Below are 25,175 nucleotides of genomic sequence, written 5' to 3' on the forward strand. Positions count from 1 at the left end.
TTACATATAAGGAAATAACTCAGAGTTAAAACATTATAGTTAACAGATCACCAGGTTTGGATTTGATTCTAGAAATGAGATGTTTTTATTTTCTCAGCGTATGTCTGTCCATCCCTTTACCCTCTTGTACAGTACTTATCTCCTGGTTCTAAAACTCAGCAGTATAAGAAGCATTTTTTGCCTATTGTAAGTAGTATCTTGTTGCCGATTATGGTTAATTGTGACCATTGTATAAAGACTCTTTGTCTCAGTAGTTGGACATTGGTATGATGATATTGGCTAAAATTGAAGCTGCTTTTTCTTTTCTGAGTGACCAAGATGAACAAAATTAATTATAACAAAATCTCAGTGGACTAGGATTGCTACAAGTTTAATCATGCTGTGATGCTCTGTGGAGGACGTTTAATTCAAAATTAGATATAGGTAAGGTGTGCATGGCATACTGAATGTAGCCATCTGAAATTAGTTTCTCTTGTATCTTTATACTCTTAAAAGGCCATAACCTTTGTTAGAAATCATTAGTTGCTATTTAAAATAGGCAAGTATAGACACAGGTCTCTAATTCCAGAGCTTAGTCAAGGTGAGAGAAAAGCGAGGTTCTGTGTTTGGTTACACAGTACGTTCTAGGCTATCCTGTGTTACATAGTGAACCCTTACTTCAAAAACCAAACAAAATAACAAATAGCTGTAATTTTAAAAATCAAATGGACATTAGAGTATTTTATTTCTAAGGAATTTGTTTTACAAACAATAGCTATATTTACTTTTACCCTCTCATTTAGAGGAAAAAACCTGGTCTACAGAGTGAGTTCCAGGACAGCCAGGGCTATACAGAGAAACCCTGTCTCGGAAAAAAAAAACAAACCAAAAATCAAAAAAAACAAAAATTGTATATTCAAAGATAATCTGTGAGGTATTAGAATTGTGGTTAATATTTTATTCCTGGCTGGAATGGAGTACTATTCAGCCATTAGAAACAATGAATTCATGAAATTCTTAGGCAAATGGATGGAGCTAGAGAATATCATACTAAGTGAGGTAACCCAGACTCAAAAGGTGAATCATGGTATGCACTCACTAATAAGTGGATATTAACCTAGAAAACTGGAATACCCAAAACATAATCCACACATCAAATGAGGTACAAGAAGAAAGGAGGAGTGGCCCCTGGTTCTGGAAAGACTCAGTGAAACAGTATTCGGCAAAACCAGAACGGGGAAGTGGGAAGGGGTGGGTGGGAGGACAGGGGAAGAGAAGGGGGCTTACGGGACTTTCGGGGAGTGGGGGGGCTAGAAAAGGGAAATCATTTGAAATGTAAATAAATTATATCGAATAAAAAAAATATTTTATTCCTGGAAGTTTTACATTTTAGATGCTCTTACTGTTAAGAATATATGAGGTGTTATATACCTTTAGTTTAGCTATTCTACAATGTATATATTTCATATATATGTGTACACACACACAGAGAGGCAATTTCTGTCAATTTGAAAAAGAAAAGTCGTGGCAGTGTGTACCCATAATTTCAGGGCTGGGGTGGTGTAGGCAGGGTAATTCTCAGGGCTTGTGAAGCAGCCAGTCTAGCTGAGTCTGTAAGCTCCTAGTTAGTGAGAGACCTTGTTTTCAAAGAGCAAAGGGTAGAAGAGTTGAGGGGATACTCCAGCATCTGGTCTCCATGGGACTCTGAAAATGTGTACCCACAAGTGTACAGGACACCCAGCAGTTACTCTGTAGGTATATTAATAGTACAGGTCAGGACTGCACAGTAGAGGTGAGCTATGAGAATTTAAATTATAGCCACACTGAAAGTATTGGTCAAAATGTAAATGTATTTCAACCCAGTGTATATCCAAAATGCTAGTCTAATATGTTTATATAACTGAAATATTTACATTTGCTATCCATATCAAAGCTTTAAAGTCACAAGCTACTACAGACATAAAGCACATATTTCTATTTAGACAACATAACAGTTACTGAATTGGACAATGTGGGTCCTAGAAAGTCCTTTCTAGGGTTTGGAGGAAAGTATAAAGTTGAAACTTAATTAAATGATGGTTGAAACAAAGGAATGCCTGAGAAGAATCTTACTTAAAAATTGGATAAAAATTAAAGTAGATATACATTGAACCCAAGTGATAGATTGGAAATCTGGGTTAGGATATGTAAGGTATAGAGACACAGGCTAATAATAATGTACATGTGTATAATCTTATTATGGATATTGAGCTGGTATTTAGAATTAATTAATGCAGAGTTAGAAAAATGCTAAAAAAATACCAAAGGCTTGTGGCTCTTCCAAGATTTTCCATGTAGGGGGATAATGTTATGTGATGGTGATGAATCAAGTAGATTGAAAAATGAGGAATGAATCTTAGAGACCTACAGTGATTTGTTTTTAAATGCTTTATTTAGGCAAAGCTTAACCCAGATCTATTAAGTACCAAGAATATACACAGGTAGCTTTTTCCTAAAATCCAGATCATGAGAATGAATGTTTTTTGCAGGGACTGGGGAGGTGGCTCAATGGCTAAGAACACTTGCTGTTCTTCCAGAGGATCTGGGTTCAGTTCCCAGAAACCATATCAGCAGGTTCACAACTGCCTAACTCAGGCTCCAGAGGATTGTATGCCCTCTTCTGGGCTCTGTGGGTACTATACTTGCGGTGCATACACACACACACACACACACACACACACACAAAATCTTAAAATTTTTTTTCTAATTCTAGCACTCTTATAGAGGCAGGCAGATCTCTGTGAGTTCAAGGCTAACCTATGCTCTGTATTTCACAACATAATAACATTTCTGCACTGAAAAAGGTGATCTGTGTTGCCTTGTCATAATTCCCTGTTAGACTGTGCTAGTATTCTGACCTTTTATCACCTAGGTTGGCTTTGTTTCTGAACTTACTGATGGCATACCTAGTTTTCTTTTGAAGGGTGGGAAGAGTTAATGAGTCTTATGTCCTTGTTTGCCATTGTATGACTTTAGAAGTAAGTCAGATGACACTTGGTATGATGGCTTTTTACCCCCATTGTGGTTTATGCCAAGATCGGAGAGGAGCATCTCAGTTTTTACTAGCAGTAACCCTTTAGTGGTTAGTGTTATGACCTCGAAGTTTATTTAGAATTTAGGGATTTGAATTACCCTAAGACAGATAACAGCTGTCTTTTCATTATATTATTATCTATGCATATAGACAAGAAGTAAGTGACTTGTCCCCTTAATGGATACCTTTTGGAGCCTTTTAAATAGTCACTTCTAGATTAAATGTGTGGTTTTTCCAGGGAGCTTGATAAGGTATTTGATTTCTTATTGTAATTGTCGCAGTAGTAATAAATTGTACTTGTTTTACAATTAAAGTATCCACCTCTTAAGTAAAAGGATTCTAGCATTTGTTGTTAACCTATGAATAACTGGAGCCTAACCTTTCAGGTTGTTGCACGTGAGTATAAATAGTTAAAGCCTATAAAGGAGGCTTTACTAACTGAACATTGTGATGGGGTTGCTGGTCAATCATAATGGTATCCTGGCCTGTTATCCTAGCACATGGGAAGTGGAACCAAGGGATTGGGAGTTGAAGGTCATCTTCTGGCGGCAAGGTTAATGAGGCCATCTTGGGTCCTGTGAGCCTGTCTCAACTCTCTTCCCCACTCCTCATCTCCACAGAAAGAAGAAAGAAATGTAATTGTTTATCATGATTTTTGCTTACAGTGTTTGAATTTTCTCTTCAGTTGGAAGCAGTAATTACATGACTGTTACTCATTAATGCTAATCAGTGGAAGCTTTATAATGGCATAATATTAAACTGGTGCTTTGGAGAGAATCTTTTTTTCCCTGAAATCTAGAGTTGTAAAGGTATATAGTAAAGAAAATATGCATCTTTATATTTTATTATACCTAGTTTTGAAGAATGGATATGTTTTGTATATTCTGTAGAAATTGCCGTAAAAGATTTTATTAATATTTAGATTATGAATGTGTTTGAGCTAATAAAATTTTGTATTCTGTGTGAAGAATTTTGGTTTTTTTTTGAATAAACATATTTAATATATTGCTGCTCTTGAGAATTTGCATAGTTGTCTTGAGGATGGCTAACTGTATCTGCTGTATTTTCTTAGGGTAGGCAACTAGGGCTAATGTACAATTGGGTAGATCAGACATTAAAAAAGTACATTCTTTGACTTCAGAATGTTAAGATTTTATAAAAGTGTGGGGGTCTTATTTACTGGATTTAGGAATTTACAAAAGAATTCAGGTGTCATTATGTGTAGAAAACCTGAAGAATATGTTTTATGTTACTGTGTTGTTTGATAACCATTTGTGAGTTTGCGTTTGAGAAATTTGATTTTTTTTCAGAAACATTGTGTTATGGCATGTCTCATTTTTCACATCTTTTTTAAAAACTGTTTGAAACTTTGTATTGCAAAAATAGTTTTTACTGCAGTATGTGTTTTGTTGTATTTTTCTAGTTGAAGGTCAATATGTTACACTTTGAATTGTACCTGAGCCTGAGCAGCCTACCTTGACAAGCAGGCAGGCAGTGCAACAGAAACCGAAATAGGAGCCAGGCAGAGTAAATGCAGAACACATCAGTAAACATTACAGAGTTGAAAATTACAATATCAGTAAAAGTGATATGGTTTACAGGGCAAATCTGCCTGTCACATGTATTTGAACCTGGAGTCATAGAATAAGTTATTTATGTTATTTATTATATTTAAAAAGTTTTGTTTACATCAAGCAGAATTGGCAATCTATGCTTACTATACTTAAAAAAAAAAAAAAAAAAAAAAAAAGGAAGCAGGGTGGAAATCCAGACTAAAAAGTAATGTTCTCTAGGAAATCCAAAATCCAACAGCTTCTTTTAACTATTTGTTAAAGACCTGAAGCAATTAACAAAACCAGACAACACAGCTGTGCTGCAGCTGCCCTGCATTGTCTTCATATAGGGAGGTTGTCCAGTTGACTCAGGGTCTGCTGGGTGCTCTGCAGAGCTGCTGCTGTGTTAATGTGTGAGGGTTGTTTTGTAAAGCTGCTTTGTAAAATAATGTACCTACATTTTGAAGAAGTGCTATGAATGGATACAGGGACTTAGGGAGAAATGGCGGTTCAGAGAAAATCAGAGGTGGGAATTATAGGATATAGTCATTTTTCTTTACTAGAATTAATTTTAAAACAAAGTAACACAAACTTGATACATTGTAGCATGAACTAGAGGGATCTGAAGTTTCCCTTGGAGATTTGAAAAGGGTTCACTGATCTTTGATTGTCCAGAATTCTATGAAAAGGAAAAAAGGTAGCGAGAAAAATGCTTGGGGAGGTGAGTGAGGTTGAGGGGTCAGGCAGAGCAGAGGAGTCACTAAGAGGAGGATGGCTGGTGGGTATGTTTCTGAAACTAGTTTTCAAAATGCTGCCTCAAACTCACCATGTAGACGAAGTAAACTTCACGTGCACAGATGATGTCCTCGCCTCTGCTTCCCAGAGTCTGGGATTAAAGCTGTGTGTCACCACATCCAGCAGAAGATGGATTACAAAAAACAATTGATAATAAATACTGAGGCTCCTAATCATGCAGTACAGAACTAAATAAAAACCTACTTGCTGCTGGAAAAAAGGCTCAGTGAGCAACGCACATGTGAGGGCTTGGATTTGGTAAAAGCTAAGTACAGATTTGTGCATTTGTAGTCTCAAGTTCCTGTGGGGAAGGACAGGAAGAGGGGAGGGGTGTGTGTGTGAGAGAGAGAGAGAAAGGGAGAGAGAGAGAGCAGTGTGGGAAGTGGTGGTGGTGGTTGAGGAGACAGGTGTGTGTGTGTGAGGGAGAGAGTGGTGTGTGTGGGGGTGGTGGTTGAGGAGACAGGTGTGTGTGGGGGGGGGGAGTGGGTGGTTGAGGAGACAGGCGTGTCTGTGGAGCTCCTTCACAGGCCAGTGTAAGTCTAGCTGAATTGACAAGCTTCAGGACATCTCCAGCCTCCACAGGCAGGCACACACATGAGCATATGCACTCATAGGAACATATACATGCCCAGTACTATTCACAAAATGAAACAGTATTACTATTTTCTGCTATTCAACCATTTAGTTGGTGGAAAAGTTTACATTTGAGTTATAAACTTAAAATATTTTTGCATTTATATAGATATGGGTACTTTATGCATGTACATCTGCACACCCACCAGAAGACAGCATCAGGCAATTGTGAGCTGCCATGCGGGTGCTGGGAATTGAACTTGGGACATTTGGAAGAGCAGTGAGTGCTTTTAACCACTGAGCCATCTTTCTAGCCCTGAGTTATAAAATCAAAATACATAGGTCTTTTTCCCTAAAAGACTCAGTGACTTGAGTTTTTGTTAAGTTTGGTGTAAGAACACTTGAGACTAGCGTGGTCTACATAGCTTCAGGACAGTCAGGGCTACACAGACATTTCTCTAAAAACAAAACCCACATTAAAACCCCAGAAAGTTGTACTGTAATGATTGAATTTTGAATGAAATATTTGAGTTTAATGGAATGTAATGCTAATATTAGTCATAGTGTAAGAGGTAATTGATATAAGATCTGATAGAAAACCAAGAAATAGTTAAAGGTAATGATCTGGACCACCTGGTTCTGTTATCCTGTATTAGAGGTGGGTAAAAATCAGGCCCTGTGCTTGGCCAGGTGCTCTGCCTCTGCTCAGCATTAGTAGGAAATACACATTTAGTTCCATGACAGGTACATATCTTTACTAGAATTTCTCAAAGCTTCTGAATTGAGTGTATATTATGCTTTATAATGTCTAGAAGTGTATGTGTAAAAGATAATTCTTGGAATAAAATTAGGAAAAAAAACATGAGAGTTACAGCCATAATAACATTTAAATATTCTGCTTTTTAAAAGAAGAGTTCAAAAATGGTGTCTTAGTTTTAAGTTAGTAATGTGTTTTGAAATAAAATTACATTTTAGCTATAATAGTATTAGCTTACAGAAACGTGATAATAGCTTTTAGAAACATGGGAAAATAGTTAAATTTGACTCTGTCTGAGTTACCTTTTGTCCCCCAAATCAGCTAAAGGAAAGACATTTTCCTTGCTGTCAAGTGGGAACTAGAGATTTCATCTATATTTTTCAACCTGGGAGTTCATATAGATAGGACAGGCGAGGAGAGACAGCAGAAAGCCACTCTGATAGTGTGTGGGCACAGGAGGCCCAGCTTTTCCCAGCTCTCATTCCTGTCGTGATTCCTGAGCTGTGGGAATTTGCGTCCTTGCCGTGGATGCTTGTAGGTTGAGTAGTAATGAGAAATGTGTACCCACAGGAGCAGAAGGCGCCCTGTGAAGGGCACCAGGACATTAAGTGACTGTCAGACACTGCATTAGCTTAGGAGAGGTGTAGGACCTAGAGGCAATGTCAGAAGTCCTGTGTGATCTGGTGAATGCCTTAGGCTGACCATGCTGTTGTAAAGGTGGCCCTCTAGGTAGATATCATTTACTGGGGGAATTGCTTTTCTGCCTGTCTCCTGGCTATCTTGTTTTCTAAGCCTGATTCACCAGTTTTCTTTTCAAATGTAATTATCTGAGACTCAACCAGAATTGATTTCTACTCCTTATCCATTAAAAATTTTCTGGGTTTTGTTTTGCTTTCCATTTCCTTTTCCTGTACCTCCCTTCTCCTCCTCTCCCCCTTCTCCTCCCTTCCCCCTTCTACTCCCCTCCCCCCTCCCCTCCCCCTTCTACTCCCCTCCCCTCCCCTTCTCTTTATTTAATGCAGGATCTCACTCTGTAAACTAAGCTGGCTTGGCTGCAAACTCAGTGACCCACCTGCCTCCTGAGCTGGAATTAAAGGCTTGTGCCACTCTGCCTGGCCTTGCTGTGTTTTTAACAAGTGATAACTAAAGATGAAAATGAAAAACGGTAAAACCAATACTAAAACAAACATGATACCTCTATGCTAAACCAATTGAGTGAAAGAGGAATTTGTTTCATTAGTCAGTGTATTAAACACAGTATTAGGCTTAAATTTGTGATTAAAAATTCGCTTTGAGACATAAACAATATTTCTCAAGTTGATAACTCTAGGGTTGGATTTTAATTCACCTTTAGAATTTTATAAATCAAGTAAACCATAACTGAAGACTGGACTGATTTGAATATAAATGTTTTATTTAATAAAATATTGCTAATGTCCCCAGAAGAGTACATATTTTCTCAAATTCCTATGATTCTTTCTGTTTTATTAAAAAGTGTTTTAGAAAGTTTAATATTGGGGGCTGGAGACTTGTGGATTATGAGCACTTGTTGCTCCTGCATAGAAATCTTTTAAAGAAGGTTGTATATCGGCCTCCAAGAGGGTTTTAATTTTATAGAAGAAAAATTCTATAGACAGTTATTGTAGTGTAGTAAAACTCAATGTTAAAGGATAATAACTAGAGTAACTACTGTGCCTTGCTTGACCATGAAAACATTTGACCGCTGTAGGTTAAAGAGCCATTTAGCACCAACATCCCATTAGAATTATAATACAGATTAAGAGAGTGATCACTGAAGTACACCCTGGCAGCAGGTGGTGAAGACCCTTATAGAGAAACCTGCTGATGCTCAGTGGACAGGGCCTGCAGTTGGCCATGAGCTGGTGAGCATAGGGCCTAGTAAGTGTGAAACAAGCAACACTCACGGATCTTTTCCCTTCCAATTTCTTTTCTTACTCTGAACTGGAAGATCTGCGTAGATGAGAGTTACTAGGCGCAGCTCAGGGTAAGGAATATCATACCTGAACTCAAGGTAGATCAGATAGCTACACGCTGTACTAGGATTCAACACCAGCCTGTTTTCTCCTCTTAGTTGTGGCTGTCAGGATCCCATCCCAGATTAAAGATGGGAATATTCATCCTTTTACAACAGTGATGTGATAAAGAAAAAACAAAGTTGATAGCACAAGACCCAGGTAAATGGTTCAGATTGGCTACACTGTAGTTGGTACCTACCCACACAAAGCTTCTGAGCAACTCTTAAAAAACGTATCTACCCTTAGAACTGAGAGTCACCAAATATTTGAGAATAGCCCCCATCCCCGCCCCCAAATGGTAGGGAAGGAAGCAGAAATGTTGCGAGAACATGGTGATATGTTTAGAAATTTAAGTAAGAGTCATAGAAATATAGACTGGAGTAATGGGATGGGAAATTGAGAACACTGCACACCTAAGAGAAGAATTGAGAGTTCAGTATCTTAATAGAAATTTGGATGGTAAAGTCAAGTCTTCCACAAAAGGTAAAAAGGGGTACACAGTAGAGAAGGTAAAATTAGAACACTTTGGATGGTCAACATGGGAAAACAGACTAGGAGAAATGGATGGAAGAACTAAGTGGTTGAACAAGAATTGAGTTTTACATAACAACAGGGTTCACTGGAGCCTGGTGATGGTACATGCAGGATTGCAGTTGGAGAATAGTATGGGAGGGATATGGAAGTAGCTGAAGTTCAACCTGAGTTGTGTAGCAAGACGGTGTCTCAAAAAAAAAGTGGGGGTGAGGATGGGGTCAGGCTGAGCTGTAGCTCAGTGATAGAGCCCTTGCCTAGCATGCTCACGGCTTTGGAAAACACAGATGCTTACAGAATGTTTAGCATAGTGTTTGGAAACATGTCCATGTCGAAGTTTTAGACAACCAGAAATAAAAGGAAGTACTTTCCCCTAATCATGAAAAGGATTCCAAGTCAGCATTGGGAAATAGTCGGTCATGGGATGACGCTTTCAAGACTGCAGGAAAGTGACTCCGTGGCTCCTTTTGCACTCTATTAACTTGTCTAGTGTGAAGCAGGTGTAAAGCCAAAACCTAGCTGAAAGTTTTAGTTCAGATGCAGTATGCCTTAGGAGGTAACGGAAAGGCATATGTTAAAGTATGGGGTGAACTCAAGAACACGGTTCATTCTAGACATGAGTGCATGGAATCCCTGCAGTGATGGCAGAGGGAGAACCAAGGACTGCGTGTTTGAAGAGTAGCCAGCTCCGATTAGGGCGGGAGGATAAATAGTTCTATGTAGTTTTGGGAAAAACAAAACCCTGGTTGAGCCCTTTCCAGCCCCTGGAACCAGAACTGTTGTAGATTTCAGAGGTGTTTTTTGTTTTGAATATTTAAGTGGAAAATATCAGTAGACAATCTGATACTCCTAAAGTTTTGGCTTTTAGGAGCTTTAGATTTCAGATTTTTGAATTAGGGGTGTTTATAGAGTGAAATTTTGTGGCTTATATGGTTAGGGGTTTTAGAACTTTTTAAAAAATGGTGTCTGCTTTTGGTGTATGAGTTGTGTTGTCCTAGCAGAGTTGAGGAATATTCTAGTTTTTTAAAACTTTGAAGAATGATGCTAATTCTTAAAATATCTGGCATAGATGTCAACTTTGGAGACATCAGCTGAACCTTTCCTGGTATGTCTGTTTAGAGTCCTCATATCTTGAGTCAGTTTTGGCAGTTTTGCTGTTTTATTTTTTTTTGGGTTTTGAGATATAGTTTTTCTGTGTAGCCTTGGCTATCTTGGAACTCACTCTGTAGAATAGGCTGGCCTCAAACTCACAGAGATCCATCCACCTGCCTCTGCTTCCTGGTACTGGTAGTAAAGGCATGTGCCACCACTGCCCGGTATATGCTTGTTTTTTGTTTTTGTTTGTTTGTTTGTTTTGTTTTTTTGAGACAGGGTTTCTCTGTGTAGACCTGGCTGTCCTGGAACTCACTCGAGGCTGGCCTCGAACTCAGAAATCCTCCTGCCTCTGCCTCCCAGAGTGCTGGGATTACAGGCGTGCGCCACCACCGCCCGGCCATGCTTGTTTTAAATAGGAAAGTTTTACAATTTACTTGTCATCCTTGTATGTAGGGCATGCTAATGTGAAGAAGTTTAGATGGGGCATTACTGTAAAGTACCTTGGTGGCTGAGAAAATTGAATTAATGTGCTATTAGAATGAGTGGATGAGCTAGCCAGCAGTGTTTCTGGCCTTAAGTCTGCATTCAGCAACTGCATTCAGGAAGGCGACTGACTGGCTTTGTGTCTCCTGATTAGCTTTTCTCCCACGATTAAGGGAGTTCCTTGGCTAAAGCAAATGGGTGAGGCAGTGAGACATCTTGTCAGACTTCAGCTGAGTAGAGTGTTTGAATGGTGGTGGCAGGATTCTGAAAAAGAGTAGTGCTCTATGTGCCCTGTGACCTTCTGCTGAAGTCTGTATGCCTGTGACATGCTGCACCCCATGACAGACACTCTGCTACCATTCCTTACAACGTCAGTCAGCTCAAGAACCATTGTGATTGGAGAAAAGACTACCTCCTGGTGGGTTTCATGACGGTGTCTTGATGGGTGATTTATGTGATAACAATACACTTGTGATTTTATTCTATTTATATGTGTAGTGTATGGGTGCTTGGCTGGCCTATAACTCTGTATGATGTGCATACAGTATTCTTGGAGGACAGAAGAGGGTGTTGGATCACTGAGACTGGAGTTATAGGTGGGTGTGACTTGTAGGTGATGGGAACAGAATCCAGGTCCTCTGGAAGAGTGGACAGTCTTTTTTAAAAAAAAAACTTAACTTTTAAGATTATATTTAGATTTCTCCCTTCGTCAGACCTTCCAGTATACCCTTTCCTGTTCTTCTAATTCATGACTTTTTCTTTTTCCACTAATTGTTATTGCATACATGTTATATATTCCTAAATATATCCTATCTAGACCATGTAATATTTTATGTGTGTTTTCTAAGCTGACCATTGGGACTGGACAACCAGTTTGTGTGCTCTTCTCTAGGGAAGACACTCTCCCAGCTTTCCTCTGTTGCCAAGAGTGCTTTTTTGTAGCGTTGAGGCCTTGTGGGTTTTTCTCCATCTGCTGTGGCGTGTCCATCGATATCATTCTGGTTCAGCTATGTTCTGGCAGTCTTGTTGGTGAGACTTGTGGGTGTAGCTTCTGACATTACTAGGAGACAGTCTCAGAGTAAAATCCCTGATTCTCTGGCCCTAAAATCTTTCTGTCCCCTCTTTTGAAATGTTCCCTAAGCCTTAGGTGCAGTCTGTTTTGTAGATGTGTCCACTGGAGCTAGACTCCACAGCTCTACATTTTGATTGGTTGTGGTTTTCTTTCTTTTCTTTCTTTCTTTCTTTCTTTCTTTTTTTTTTTTTTTTTGATTTGGTTTTTTTGAGACAGGGTTTCTCTGTATAGCCCTGGCTGTCCTGGAACTCACTCTATAGACCAGGATGGCTTCGAACTCAGAAATCCGCCTGCTTCTGCCTCCCAGAGTGCTGGGATTACAGGCGTGTGCCACCACTGCCCAGCGGATTGTGGTTTTCGGTAGCGGTCTCTGCCTGATGCAAACAGAAGTTTACTTGATGAGGGGTGAGGACCACACTTAACTGTGGGTTTAAGGACAAATGTTTAGAAAGTAGTTAGTGATCATGCTGGTTTAATCGTGATTGGAGGCTCTCCTCCAGTAACTGAGTTCACTAGCACTGAATAGTAAGCTAGGTTTCCAGGCATGTTTCCCTCTTGTTGAATGGGTCCTAAATCTATTAGAGAGTTGTTGTTTACTGCCAAGGTTTGCATGCCTGAGTGTGATTGTACCTGCTGTTGTTGACATGGTTTGGAGCCATCTTAGCTGTGTCTGACTTTGAGTAGCTCCTTCCTTTGGCAGCTGGAATGGTGCCTTGTTGTGCTGTGAAGGCTGGTTCTCAAAAGGGGGTGTTCAGGTCGGTTCCAGCTAAGGAGTCTCTAGGGTAGCCAGTCTAGTCTTAATTGATAAGCCATCTCTTCAGCTCCTGGATTCTGTTTTGATTCAGCCTATTACAGTAGGTTAATTTCTATTGCAATTTAGCAGGAATTTTATGTTGTCCATTTAATAGTACAGGTTATTCCACTATGTTTAATAAAGTATGTTGTGAGATTTTAGAAGATTTTGTTTATATATTGAATTACAATCTCTCCAGTTGTCAAAATGTTGGCAGATTACAGATTATGAGCAATAACTCATTTGTACTTGACCCTTCTGGTTGCCAGTTACATTATTGTTTTTGAGTTAATTTATTACCATTTTAGCTTTCCTATTTGAAATTGCATTTTTCTTAAATTTGACATAATGTGACTATTTTAAGTATGGAGAAGTAACTGTCAAATCATACATAAAATTACAATTGGACAGATTTGGTAGCTATAGACACCCATGACATTGCCACTGTGCCAAGGTAATGAACATGCCCTTTACGTTCAGAATTCTCATCCTGCCAACACAGTCCTTTGTTACGGTACTTCCTTCGTGTCAAGGAATTGGCTGATTGCATTTTTCATTTATGGATAGTTTGCATATTCAGAGTTTTATTAAATGTTATTAGATGAAATCAGAATTCTTTTGTATGGAGTTTCCTACACAGCATAATTTTGAGATTCAGACATCCACTTCATTGACACTTAGTATGATTGATCTTAACAGTTGTATGATGTATTGATATCTTACTGTGGCTAGGGATGAAGATACCATGTGTCTTTTCAAATAAATCACTCAGGATTGAAGTAAAAATCTTAAAATCTTCTGCCTATTTTGCAATAGTTGTTTTCATTATTGGAAGTATACCAACAGGCACTAAAGCAGACACTTACTTGTAGTCTGTTTTATGTCTACGGAGGAGGGTTGGCTACAAGACCCTGAAAGTCTCCAAAATAGTTGGTGTTCAGAAGTCTTATATGAAATGGTTTAGTATTGACATTTAAGTTTGCATATCCTCCTCTATTGTTTAATCTCCTGCCTTAATCCCCGATACCAGCTGAGTGCTGTGCGCGCTGTGCTGGGTGGTTCTGTGCGATTCTTCCCTTCCCTGTCACTCCTCTTTTACTGTAGTTTTTAAACAGCCTGGCATTTACTATTATCTTCTTTTTTTTTTTTAACTGAGTCAAGATCTCCTTTTATACTGAGTGTTAGCTAAATTATGATATTTTCTACACTGTCTGAAGGGAACAGGCATGATTCCTGGTTCTTTTGAGTCAAGGGCAATTTTTCTTCTTTTGGGATGATTACAGGTTTGACTGGTTTCTATATAGGTTGCGTCACTATCTCACGGCTGACACAGGTGTCTTTCCTCTAGTCAGTCCTTCCATATTCTGCCCTTAAGTTGCTGGTTGTGGGTTTTGGACTTGCAGCTGAGTCTCTTCTCAGAGACCGCCACATTCTCTGGCTGTGTGCTCTGTGAACTGGGGCTGTATCTTCAGGTATTGCCTTGCTGCGCCTTTTATTTCTCTTGTAGGCTCACCCTGAAGATTGGTGTGTTGTACTTTTTGGGGTGCTCTTTTTGGGGGTGGTTCTTAGACTGCTCCAGCAGAAGAGCACTATGTGAATTCTTTCCCTTTATGTTGTTTTTTTTTTTTTTAAATCTTTTTTGTTTGTTGTTTTTTTGTTTTGTTTTTTTGAGACAGGGTTTCTCTGTGTAGCCCTGGCTGTCCTGGAACTCACTCTGTAGACCAGGCTGGCCTTGAACTCAGAAATCCGCCTGCCCCACCTCTCGAATGCTGGGATTACAGGCGTGCACCACCACCACCCGGGCTCCCCTTATGTTTTTTCCCCCTTTGGATTTTTTTTATTAGATATAGTCTTTTTTACATTTCAAATGTCGTCCCCTTTCCTGGTTTCTCCCCCCCCCCCAAAGTCTCATAACCCATCTCCCCTCCCTCCGTTTCCCAATCAACCTTCTCCCGCTTCCCTGTCCTGGTATTCCCCTGCACTGCAGCATCGAGCAAAAATTGACAAATGGGACCTCATAAAATTACAAAGTTTCTGTAAGGCAAAGGACACTCAATAGGACAAAATGGCAACCAACAGATTGGGAAAAGATCTTTACCAACCCTACATCTGAGAGAGGGCTAATATTCAATGTATACAAAGAACTCAAGAAGTTAGTCTCCAGAGAACCAATTAACCCTATTAAAAATGGGGTACAGACAAAGAATTTTCAACTGAGGAAACTGGAATGGCTGAGAAACACCTAAAGAAATGTTCAACATTCTTAGTCATCAGGGAAATGCAAATCAAAACAAACCAGAGATTCCACCTCACACCAGTCAGAATGGCTAAGATCAAAAACTCAGGTGACATCAGATGCTGACAAAGATGTGGAGAAAGAGGAACACTCCTCCGCTGCTGGTGGGATTGCAAGCTGGAACAACCACTCTGGAAATCAGTTTGGTGGTTCCTCAGAAAATTGGACATAATACTACTAGAGGACCCTGCTATACCACTTCTGGGCATATAACCAGAAGATGCTCCAACATGTTAATAAGGACACATGCTCCACTGTGTTCATAGCAACCTTATTTATAATGGCCAGGAGCTGGAAAGAACCCAGATGTCCCTCAATGGAAGAATAGATACAGAAAATGTGGTATATTTACACAATGGAATACTACTCAGCTATTAAAAACAATGAATTCATGAAATTCTTAGGCAAATGGGTGGAACTGAAAAATATCATCTTGAGTGAGGTAACTCAAATCACAAAAGAACACACATGGTATGTACTCACTGATAAGTGGATATTAGCCCAGAAGCTTGGAATGCCCACGACAAAATTCACAGATCAAATGAAGCTCAAGAAGAAGGAAAAATAAAGTATGGATACTCTGGCCCTTCTTAGTGGAACAAAATACCCACAGAAGGAGATACAGTGACAAAGTGTGGAGCAGAGTCTGAGGGAAGGACCATCCAGAGACTGCCCCACCTAGTGATTCATTCCATATACAGTTACAAAACCCAGACACTATTATTGATGCCCACAAGGACTTGCTGGCAGGAGCTGGATATAGCTGTCACCTGGAAGGCTCTGCAAGTGCATGACAAATACAGAGGGGAACAACACTCTCAGCCAGCCATTGAACTGAGCACAGGGTCCCCAATGGAGGAGCTAGAGAAAGGACCCAAGGAGCTGAAGGGGTTTGCAGCACCATAGGAGGAACAAGGATATGAGTCACCGAGTAATCCCAGAGCTCCCAGGGACTAAACCATCAACCAGATAAATACACATGGTGTTATCCATGACTCCAGATGCATAGGCAGCAGAGAATGGCCTTGTTGGACATCAAAGGGAGGAGAGGCCCCTAGTTTGGGGAAGGCTTGCTGCCACAGTGTAGGGGAATCCCCTTATGTTTTTATTTGGTTAAGTAATGTAACATTAGGGGCTGGAAAGATGGCTCAGCGGTTAAGAGCACTGACTGCTCTTCCAGAGGTCTTGAGTTCAATTCCCAGAAACCACTTGGTGGCTCATATCCATCTGTAATGAGATCTGATGCCCTCTTCTGGTGTGTCAGCTACAGTGTACTCATTTAGATAAAAGTAAATATTTGAAAAAAGGTAATTAACATTAAAAAATTTTTTAAAAAGATTTATTCTGTTTTGCTTGCATGTATGTCTGTGTGCCATGTGCATATTTGGTGGCCAAGGAGACCAGAAGAGGTTATTGAATCCTCTGGGACTGGATTTACAGGGAGTTGTGTGGGTACTGAGAATCAAGTGTGGGTCTTCTATGAGAACAAACACTTAACTACTGAGGTCCATCTTGGCGGTGGTGGCGCACGCCTGTAATCCCAGCACTCTGGGAGGCAGAGGCAGGCGGATTTCTGAGTTCAAGGCCAGCCTGGTCTACAGAGTGAGTTCCAGGACAGCCAGGGCTACACAGAGAAACCCTGTCTCGGGGAAAAAAAAAAAAAGACCTACTGAGGTCCAGTACCCTTACCTATCTCTTCAGCTCCAGGAGCATATGGCTAGGCAGACCCAGCCTGCTGTTCTCAAGGACGCAGGTAACTAGCCTTATGCAGCATATCTCTTTAACTTTAACTTTTAGTACTAAAAACTGAAATTCTGTGCCCAGTAAGTTCTGACTTTTTTGTGTCCACTCTCCATTTGGATTTTGATAACCATCTGTCTGTTACTATTCTGTTACTAAATTTGACTAGATATTGCACAGGAAGAGAATAATATTAACTCTTCTGATTGTTTTACTTGAGTTTGAATAATGCCCTCAAGTTTCACCCATATTCTTATATATGACATATACATGTATTAACTTTTTGAAGACTATACAATATTTTATTACATATAACAATATATAATCTTTTTTCATTTATCCATTAATGGACTGTTGAGTTGTTTCCATGATATGAGTATTGTGGATATAGCTATGTAAATATATGTTCTGCTATGAGTTTTTTTTTAAATCTATATGCTTGCTAACCGTGTGCTAATTTATTAAAATGTTTTAGGGATTGCTATTGTTGATCAGCATGGTCACATCTTTTTATGTGGTTGAAAGTGTACCATGTGTTCAAGTTTTGTTTTGTATCCTCACCAATGCTGCTTTCTGTTTCTGTTTTATAGTAGCCATCCTACTGACTATGGGGTAATGTCTCAATATGATTTTGATCTGTAATTCTCTGTAATAAGTGATGGTGAACATCTTTTTGTAGGCTTATTTTTTTACTCATCTTTGGAGAATTAGTTTTTCAAATCCTTTACCCATTAAAAAAGTTCCTCCCCATCCCCATCCCCACATAAATTAGTGTTTCCAATGAGAAGTTCTTGAGTTTGGAATCCCATGTGCCTTTCTTGTTGAATCAAGGACAGTTTCAGGACAACGACCTGAAATTTTTCCCCTAGTTTTTCTTCTAGGCATTTCATGTTTTTACATTGTGTGTCTTAATTTTTATCCATTTTGAATTAATTTTTGCATATGGTATGAATTGTCTATGTTTTGTATGCGGATATTGGGCTTTACCAAAATCATTTTTGAAGAGATTTTTTTCCCCACTGCATTTTTGGTATTCTTATGAAAAATTATTCAGCCTTATGTTGGGTGTCTGTCTGGGTTGTTTTGTTCCATGGGCTTGTCTTTAAGTCACTATACTAGTCTGTTGGTGATACTGATTGTTTACTGTGTTTTAAAATCAGGAAGACTCTCCAAGTGCATTGCTTTTATTTGAGATTGTCTTGGCTCTTTGGGCTCTTTCTGTTACTATTCAACTGTCAGGAGATTTTGACGGGGATTGCATTGATTGTAGATTGCTTTAGGTGACTTTGCAAATTTAACTTTATATGTTTATTCACATCTTTAATATCATTATTATGATTTTCATAGTATGATTTCTTGGTTAATTCCTAAATATTTTTGGTGCTATTATAGATGAAGTTGCCTTTTCAGTTTTTTTTTTTCTGATCATTGTTGTATATATAAGTAATGGGTATTTTTTTTTTTAAGATTTATTGATTTATGTATGTGCATACACTGTCGCTCTCATCAGACACCCCAGAAGAAGACATCAAATTCCATCAGATGGTTGTGAGCCACCATGTGTTGCTGGGATTTGAACTCAGGACCTTCAGAAGAGCAGTCAGTGCTCTTAATCCCTGAGCCATCTCTCCAGCCCCCAGTAATGGGTATTTTTAATGTGTTGACTTTGTATTCTACATTGCTCAATTTCTTAATTAGTAGCAACAGGATTTTATTTTTGTACTCTTTAGATTATTTTTCCTTTAGTATCATATCATCAATAGACAAAGAAAAATTTCCCTTTTTCTGAACCAGATGCATTTTATTACTTTCCTAATTGCTACATATGAATTTCTGGTTCTGGGTTGGATGGGAATGGTAAGAATAGGAAGTTTGGTTTTGTTCCTGATCTTAAAGGAAACATGTTCAGTCTTTAATTCTTGTGTGTGTTACTTGTGGGCTTTCCACACATACAATCCTTATAGTTTGTGGTCAATGCACATCAGGTGTCCAGGATAGCTATGAATGTTGCCAAACATGTTTATAGATGACAGCATTATGTTGTGCTGTAAAAAAGGTTGGATACCCTTTTGTCGTATAGTTATTAGCTTGAAGTGGTTACCATATTTAGTTTTATAATAAAGTAGTGCTGAGTTTGGTTGGGTGGGTTTTGTGCATCAACTGAGAAAGCTGTCCTCCCCTCCCCTATTATTGTTGACAGTGTTGATTGTTCTTGTGTTGAGCTGCCCTTCCTGTCCAGGAATATGACTCACTAGGTGGTGGTGCAGACTTGTTTACTGTACTGGTGGATTTGTTTTGACAATACTTTGCTCAAGTCATTCGCATTCTTCATTAAAGATACTAGATTAGTTTTCTTCTTGTGCCTTTGTCTTGATTTGCTTTCAAGATAATGTTAACCTTGTGTTAACTCTTTTTAAGTGTTTGGTAGAATTCTCTAAAGACTGTTACTGGGCTTTTTTTAGTTGGAAATTTTCTAAAAAGGAATTTTAGAAAATCAGTGTTTTGTTGAATGCGTATGTGTGCATCACAGAGACTAAATGATGGTGACAGATCCTCTGGAATTGGAGCTAGATAGTTGTGAGCCACTGTGTGTGTGCTGGGAATTGAACCCCCAGGTCTTCTGCAAGAGTATTACCAAGTGCTTTGAATCACTGAGCCCTCTCTTTAGCCCCTTAGTTGAAAATTTTTAGTTTCTGCATTTTGTTACTCATGTCTCTATGGACTTAGGGCAGGCAAGGTCCCGGTGATTTGTGACCTTAGAGCTTGTCAGTCTGATGGCCCAGGCCATGGCAGTGTAGTGTGTGACAGGAACATGTATGCTTTCAAAGGCTCACCCCAGTGACCTGCATCTGACAGGTAGGCTCTATAGCATGAAGGTTCCACAGCCTTTAAAAACAGTATCACTACTGGGGGACCAAGTCTTCAAAGCACAAGCGTTTGGGAGGCATTTCAGATTAAAACCATGATAGCATCTAACCCTTTTAATAGTTATGGGTTATTCAGAGATTTTACTTTTCTTTTTGTTTGTTTGTTTGTTTGTTTTTTGGTTTTTTTGAGACAGGGTTTCTCTGTGTAGCCCTGGCTGTCCTGGAACTCACTCTGTAGACCAGGCTGGCCTCGAACTCAGAAATCAGCCTGCCTCTACCTCCCAAGTGCTGGAATTACAGGTGTGCGCCACCACGCCCGGCTGTGAGATTTTACTTTTCTTGTGACTAAGTTTTAATATATATATATGATTTATTTTTAAGTATGCATGTATACTGTGTCTGTGTGTGGGTATGGACATTTGAGTATAGGGGCCACAGAGTCTGGAAGAGGGTATTGCATCCCCTGGAGCTGGAGTTACAGGGTTGTGAGTCACGCAAACCGGGTACCAGGAACTAAACTTGGGTCTGCTGGAAAGGCAACAATTTGTTAACTGCTATTTCTTATCCCTAATAGTTGTGTCTTTATATGTTCACTTCTGGGTGCTCTGATCTGTTGCCTGCTGTTGTTCACAATCTTTTAGAAGGATCTCCCAACATCGTCTTCTTTGCAGTGTCCTCTTTTGTTTCTATTTCTAGTAGAGTCTTCTTGGTTTTTAGTTTTGCAGGTCTTTTTCATTTATTGGTGTCTTAGTTTTTTTTTCCTGTCCTTCTTTCTAATTTGTTTTAGCTTAGCTCTTTTTCTAGTTCCTTGGCATAGTTTCTAAATTCCCTGGTGATGTCTATTTAGATGCATCTATTGGTTAAGAGTGAGGTTTTAGGTCAGTGGTACAGCAAATGCCTGTGAATTCTAGGACTAGAGGTAGCCTGGGCAACATATTTATCCAGGGCTTGTCTCAGAGATACCTTTCACAGATTTACTGAGAGATTATTTAAGATGCTAACCTTCCACTGATGTATAAATTTTCTGCTTCCCTTCTGCTATTGACTTTAGTTTCATTGTATTAAAGTCATATAGATGCTTTTATATCTTAAATCTTGACCCTTGTTTGGTAGATTATGTGTATCTGAACGTTTGATTACTTTTATGAAATATGTTGTTTTCTACAATATATTTGTCTGTTCAGCATATTTTCCTTCCCACAGCGGGTGTTATTTGGCGCTTTTGTCAGCATCACTGAGCCAATCCTGTCAGTCACACACTGCTCAAACCTTTCTTCCCTATTATTCTTTTCTGTTCAGTGTAGCACCTAACATTTGGTGCTCATTTTTTCTGAAGATTCTTCACAATGTTTTTAATGAGTTTAACACTTTGAGATGTATTGGTTAGCTACATTAGAAGATCTCTGTTGGAATTTGTTTTTCTCATGATTAGAATATAGTGTGTGGTGTTAGGAAGACACATTTGACAGTTTGGAGTCCTCTCCCAAACCCTGCTGAGGTGACGTAGCCTGCTGCCCGCTGTCGCTTTCTCCTTCCCTGCATCCCCTCCTACTGCTTGCGTAGAATAGTCCTCCTTTATTTCTAGTTAGGTGTGACCTTGGAAGTGCTCCTTTCAAAACAACAGGGAAAGTTGATGGTAACTGGTGCTGGTTTTGGTAAGGGTGCAGAGAAAAGAGGACACCGTGGACTGCAGTGGAATATAATTTAATAGAGCCCTTATATAAGGAGAGCGGGAACACGAACAGATTGAGCCCCACTTCTTCCTATATTCCACAAGAACTGAAATATGTATGCATAGAGCTGTCTATGCTCCCAAACAGCTGTAGTAGAAATTCTGATAGCTGTACGGATGAAGACCAGTTGTCCATCATCAACAGATAAGTACGGAAGGACGTGTGTACATACAGGGTGGACTGCTACTGAGCTTCCGGCTGAGACTAGGGGATGCACCTGGTGGGCTTTATGCTGAGGGAAATGGGGCAACCTAAAGGCACGGCCGCACATGCAGGAGGAGCCGCAGGAAGTGGAACTCCAAGTGGAATAAGGATTTGCTTAGGCTGAGTGTAGATAGGTTCAGGAAAGCATTAAATATTGATCAAAGAACACAATATTTTGTTAGAATAAGAGATATAATGTGTTATACAGAATAGTGACTGATACGCCTTGTATATTTCAGAGTAGAGAGAAATGTTTCATCACTAAACATTAAGTTATCTGACAGTGTAAACCCAGGTCAAAACATAACATTTACCACTTCAGTATTGTGTGTGATTGTTTTGTTTGTTTACTTATTTGGCTATATATATATATTTTTTTTTTTGAAACAGGATTTTTCTATGTAGCCTTGGCAGTTCCAGAATTCACTCTATAAACCAGGCTGGTCTCAAACTACAGATCCGCCTGCCCTTGCTTCCATATGCTGGGATCAAAGGTGTGCCCTACCACACCTTTATATGACAAATACATGGTAACAATTATTTGTTAGCTAAAGTGCACCAGTGTGATTTTGGATGAACATACATTTGAAAAGTTTGTTTTTCTTTCCTTATTTTGAACAGAACAGTGAAAGAATAGCAGGAGTTACTTCATTTATACTGCGGTTTTGTTTTCTCTTGTGGTACGTGTACTTAGCAAAACTTAATGTTTTAGTAAATTTTACTCTATAGTTGGGCAGATTTACAATCTCTTATAACCATAAGTGTCCTTGCATGTGCATTAGTCTACTTGGCCTGCCGTGATAAAATGCCTGGCGGTGATGGAGGCTAGAAGTAGATGATGCGTGTGCAGGTGTCTCTGCTGTGGCGTTGGCAGGGAGCCTTTCCTCGTGTGCACAACGGTATTTGTTCTCGAGCGGTCACTCCAGTACTAGATTATGGATTTGTTCTTGGGGCCCGGCTCATTATTTGCCTCCTGAAGTGCTCTTCCTCCACACGTAGTCAGGGGTCAGTGCTTCCATGAAGGACATTTGAAGGGACGAATGGATGGCCAGTTGTGGAGGCTAGGAGGCAGGCATTATAGCTTTTCAGGAGGCTGGGGCAACTCGGCAAGTTCAAGGCCTGGCTGGGCTATGAAGTAAAGGCCTGGGGTGGGGGTGGGGAGAATCAACTAATTAAACCCAAACCAGCTGGGGAGGTAGCTCCTAGCATTTGCTGTATATGTGAGGTTGTAGGTCCTGTGCTGAGAGGGGGGAGGGAGGGGAAGGGTGTGGTGTCTGGTTGTGTGTGGTGTCTGGTTGTGTGTTCATAGCCTAGTGAAGCAGAGAGAAGAGGGCTGAAGTCGTGCCCATCTCCTGCTTCTTCATGAGTCTGCTGGTGCTGCTCCTGCTTGTGGCCATACTCCCTGGTTGTCAGGGCCATGCCTTCTCCTTGTCTGTGTGTATTCTGTTTTCCTCCAGCCTCCTTACAGCTACGTGCACTCTCACTTAGGGCACGACAGATAATCCAGGATAATCTGGCTGTCAACCTTCCCTTTCCACAACCAAATGCACGGGTTATACAGTACACCACATTGTATACCACAAAGTATACCACATCATTAGAGATCATTCCCACGGGGGCTGGAGAGATGGCTCAGCAGTTATACAGTACACCACATTGCTAGAAATCATTCCCATGGGGGCTAGAGAGATGACTCAGTGGTGAAGAGCACTGGCTGCTCTTCCAGAGATCCTGAGTTCAGTTCCCCGCAACCATCTGTAATGGGATCCGATGCCCTCTTCTGGTGTGTCTGAAGATAGCAGCAATATATTCATAGACATGAAATAAATAATTCTCTAAAAAAAAAAAAAGAAAGCAATCATTGTCTTGAGTTTGTGCATCTGGGTCTGTAGATGTGTTGTAGGCTCTGCTTCCCATCTTCAAAACAAAATTCTCAGGTCACAACAGTAAGTGAAAACTTACTATGGGATGGCACAAGGCAGGTGGCAGCACCTTAACTGTGTGTGTTGTCAGCCCAAGGACTCCTTCCATCCTTTTCAGAGTCTGCTAACTTCTTTGTGTAACATTCCAAACCGCCTATCAGGCTTCCTGCAGAGACTTTTTCCTGTGGGGGACAGCTTGTAGAGGCTGAGGGGATGAGGGTGGAGTCTTATGGAGACTTGCAGCCCTGGCACTGGGGAGGAGAGTGTTCTCATCCAGACAGCAGAGGGAAATGGAGGTCTGTGGTTCCTCAGTGTAGTCCCCAGAACAACATCACCTCAGGAAACACACCACTTCTCAGAAAGGCAAACCTGCGTGTTTCAGCGTAGACCCTACAGAAATCGAAAGGACAGTGGCAGAGCCGGCTGTACTGTAAGCCCCCAGGAGGTCTCTCTCTGCACACCTAGAACCTCTTTTTTAAAGTCTTGGCATCATCTATGCCCAAACTGTATTTGTTGGTGTCTCTAGGCTTGCCTGTGAAATATTAACATGCGTTTAGGATTTCTGGTTCACAAACTTTCTGCAGAGATAGAACCCCTTAATAACCAATTCCTGGTCGGAATGAATAGACTGATTCAATAGAAGATACCTCTGGGCTGTTTATTATCAGCTGTCACTGTGAATTAATGTGGTTATTTCTTAGTGTTGGTATATCCAGAAATAAAAGTGAACTTTCCCTTATTTCTTGAAAACATGAACTGAATTTATTACCCTGAGTTTTACTTGATTATTTTATATCATATACATGTTAGAATTTGACAGTTTGGATCTCTTATTTAGTTTGCACTGTTACGGTTTTAAAACTGTGCCAGTTGGGCATAATGGCACATACCTTTAATCTCAGTCCTAGGGAAGTAGAGGCAGGTGGATCTCTGAGTTTGAGGCCAAACTGGTCTACAGAGTGAGTTTCAGGACAGCCGGGGCTACTTAGAGAGACCCTGTCTCAAAAAACTGTATTAAACCAAACCAAACAAAACCCCAAAAAGTATACTAGCTAGTTGTACTAAACTGAAATAAGAGAGTTTATGTCTTCAGTTTGTTCACACTGTAGGTCAGGAAATGCACAAGCAAACAAAATAGTCACTATTTTAGAATTACGCAGGTTTCATAATTCAATGAAATAATTGATATAACCCTATTTGATAGAAGTGAGGAGATTAAAAACTAGTCTATTGGGATTACTGCCAGGAAAGCCATTTGCAAAGTTAACAATAGTAGAAGGTAGTGATGACCGAGCACTTTAGGTCAACATGGGAAAAAGCTTGGCAGCTGAGAGTTTGGTCTGTCTTAGAAACCGGAAACATCTGGAATGGTATGTGCATGGAGAGTTGAGAAAGTGACGTCTGTGTTTAGGATGAGCACTGTAGAATGACTCTTCAGTTCTGGAAAGGGCAGAATTAGAGGCCAGTGAGTCTTAAGTGGAACTATTGGAGTCATCTAGGCTGACAGTTGAAATATGTGTGGTGGGCCCCCACCCCTGAGAATGTTAAACTTAAAAGATTGCTTTTAGGTAGGAGGAGGAGATTATAGAATTTTGGATAAGACAAAACTCAGTTTTCAGAATTGGTAGAGACAAGTTTTTGGTAAATCCACTTTTAGTGGATTATTAAGAGTA

General features: G+C 39.9%; 1 protein-coding gene and 1 pseudogene across 12 annotated transcripts in view; one reads left to right on the forward strand and one right to left on the reverse strand.

Annotated features, from left to right (window-relative positions):
* Positions 1–25,175, forward strand: part of Znf644 (zinc finger protein 644) — an 83,673-nt gene that overhangs the window by 7,562 nt on the left and 50,936 nt on the right. The gene's annotated exons all lie outside the window — the stretch shown is intronic.
* On the reverse strand, positions 23,533–23,646 carry LOC127696935 (uncharacterized; annotated as a pseudogene).

This window comes from Apodemus sylvaticus, chromosome 11 (assembly GCF_947179515.1).
Source record: "Apodemus sylvaticus chromosome 11, mApoSyl1.1, whole genome shotgun sequence".
NCBI lineage: Eukaryota > Metazoa > Chordata > Mammalia > Rodentia > Muridae > Apodemus > Apodemus sylvaticus.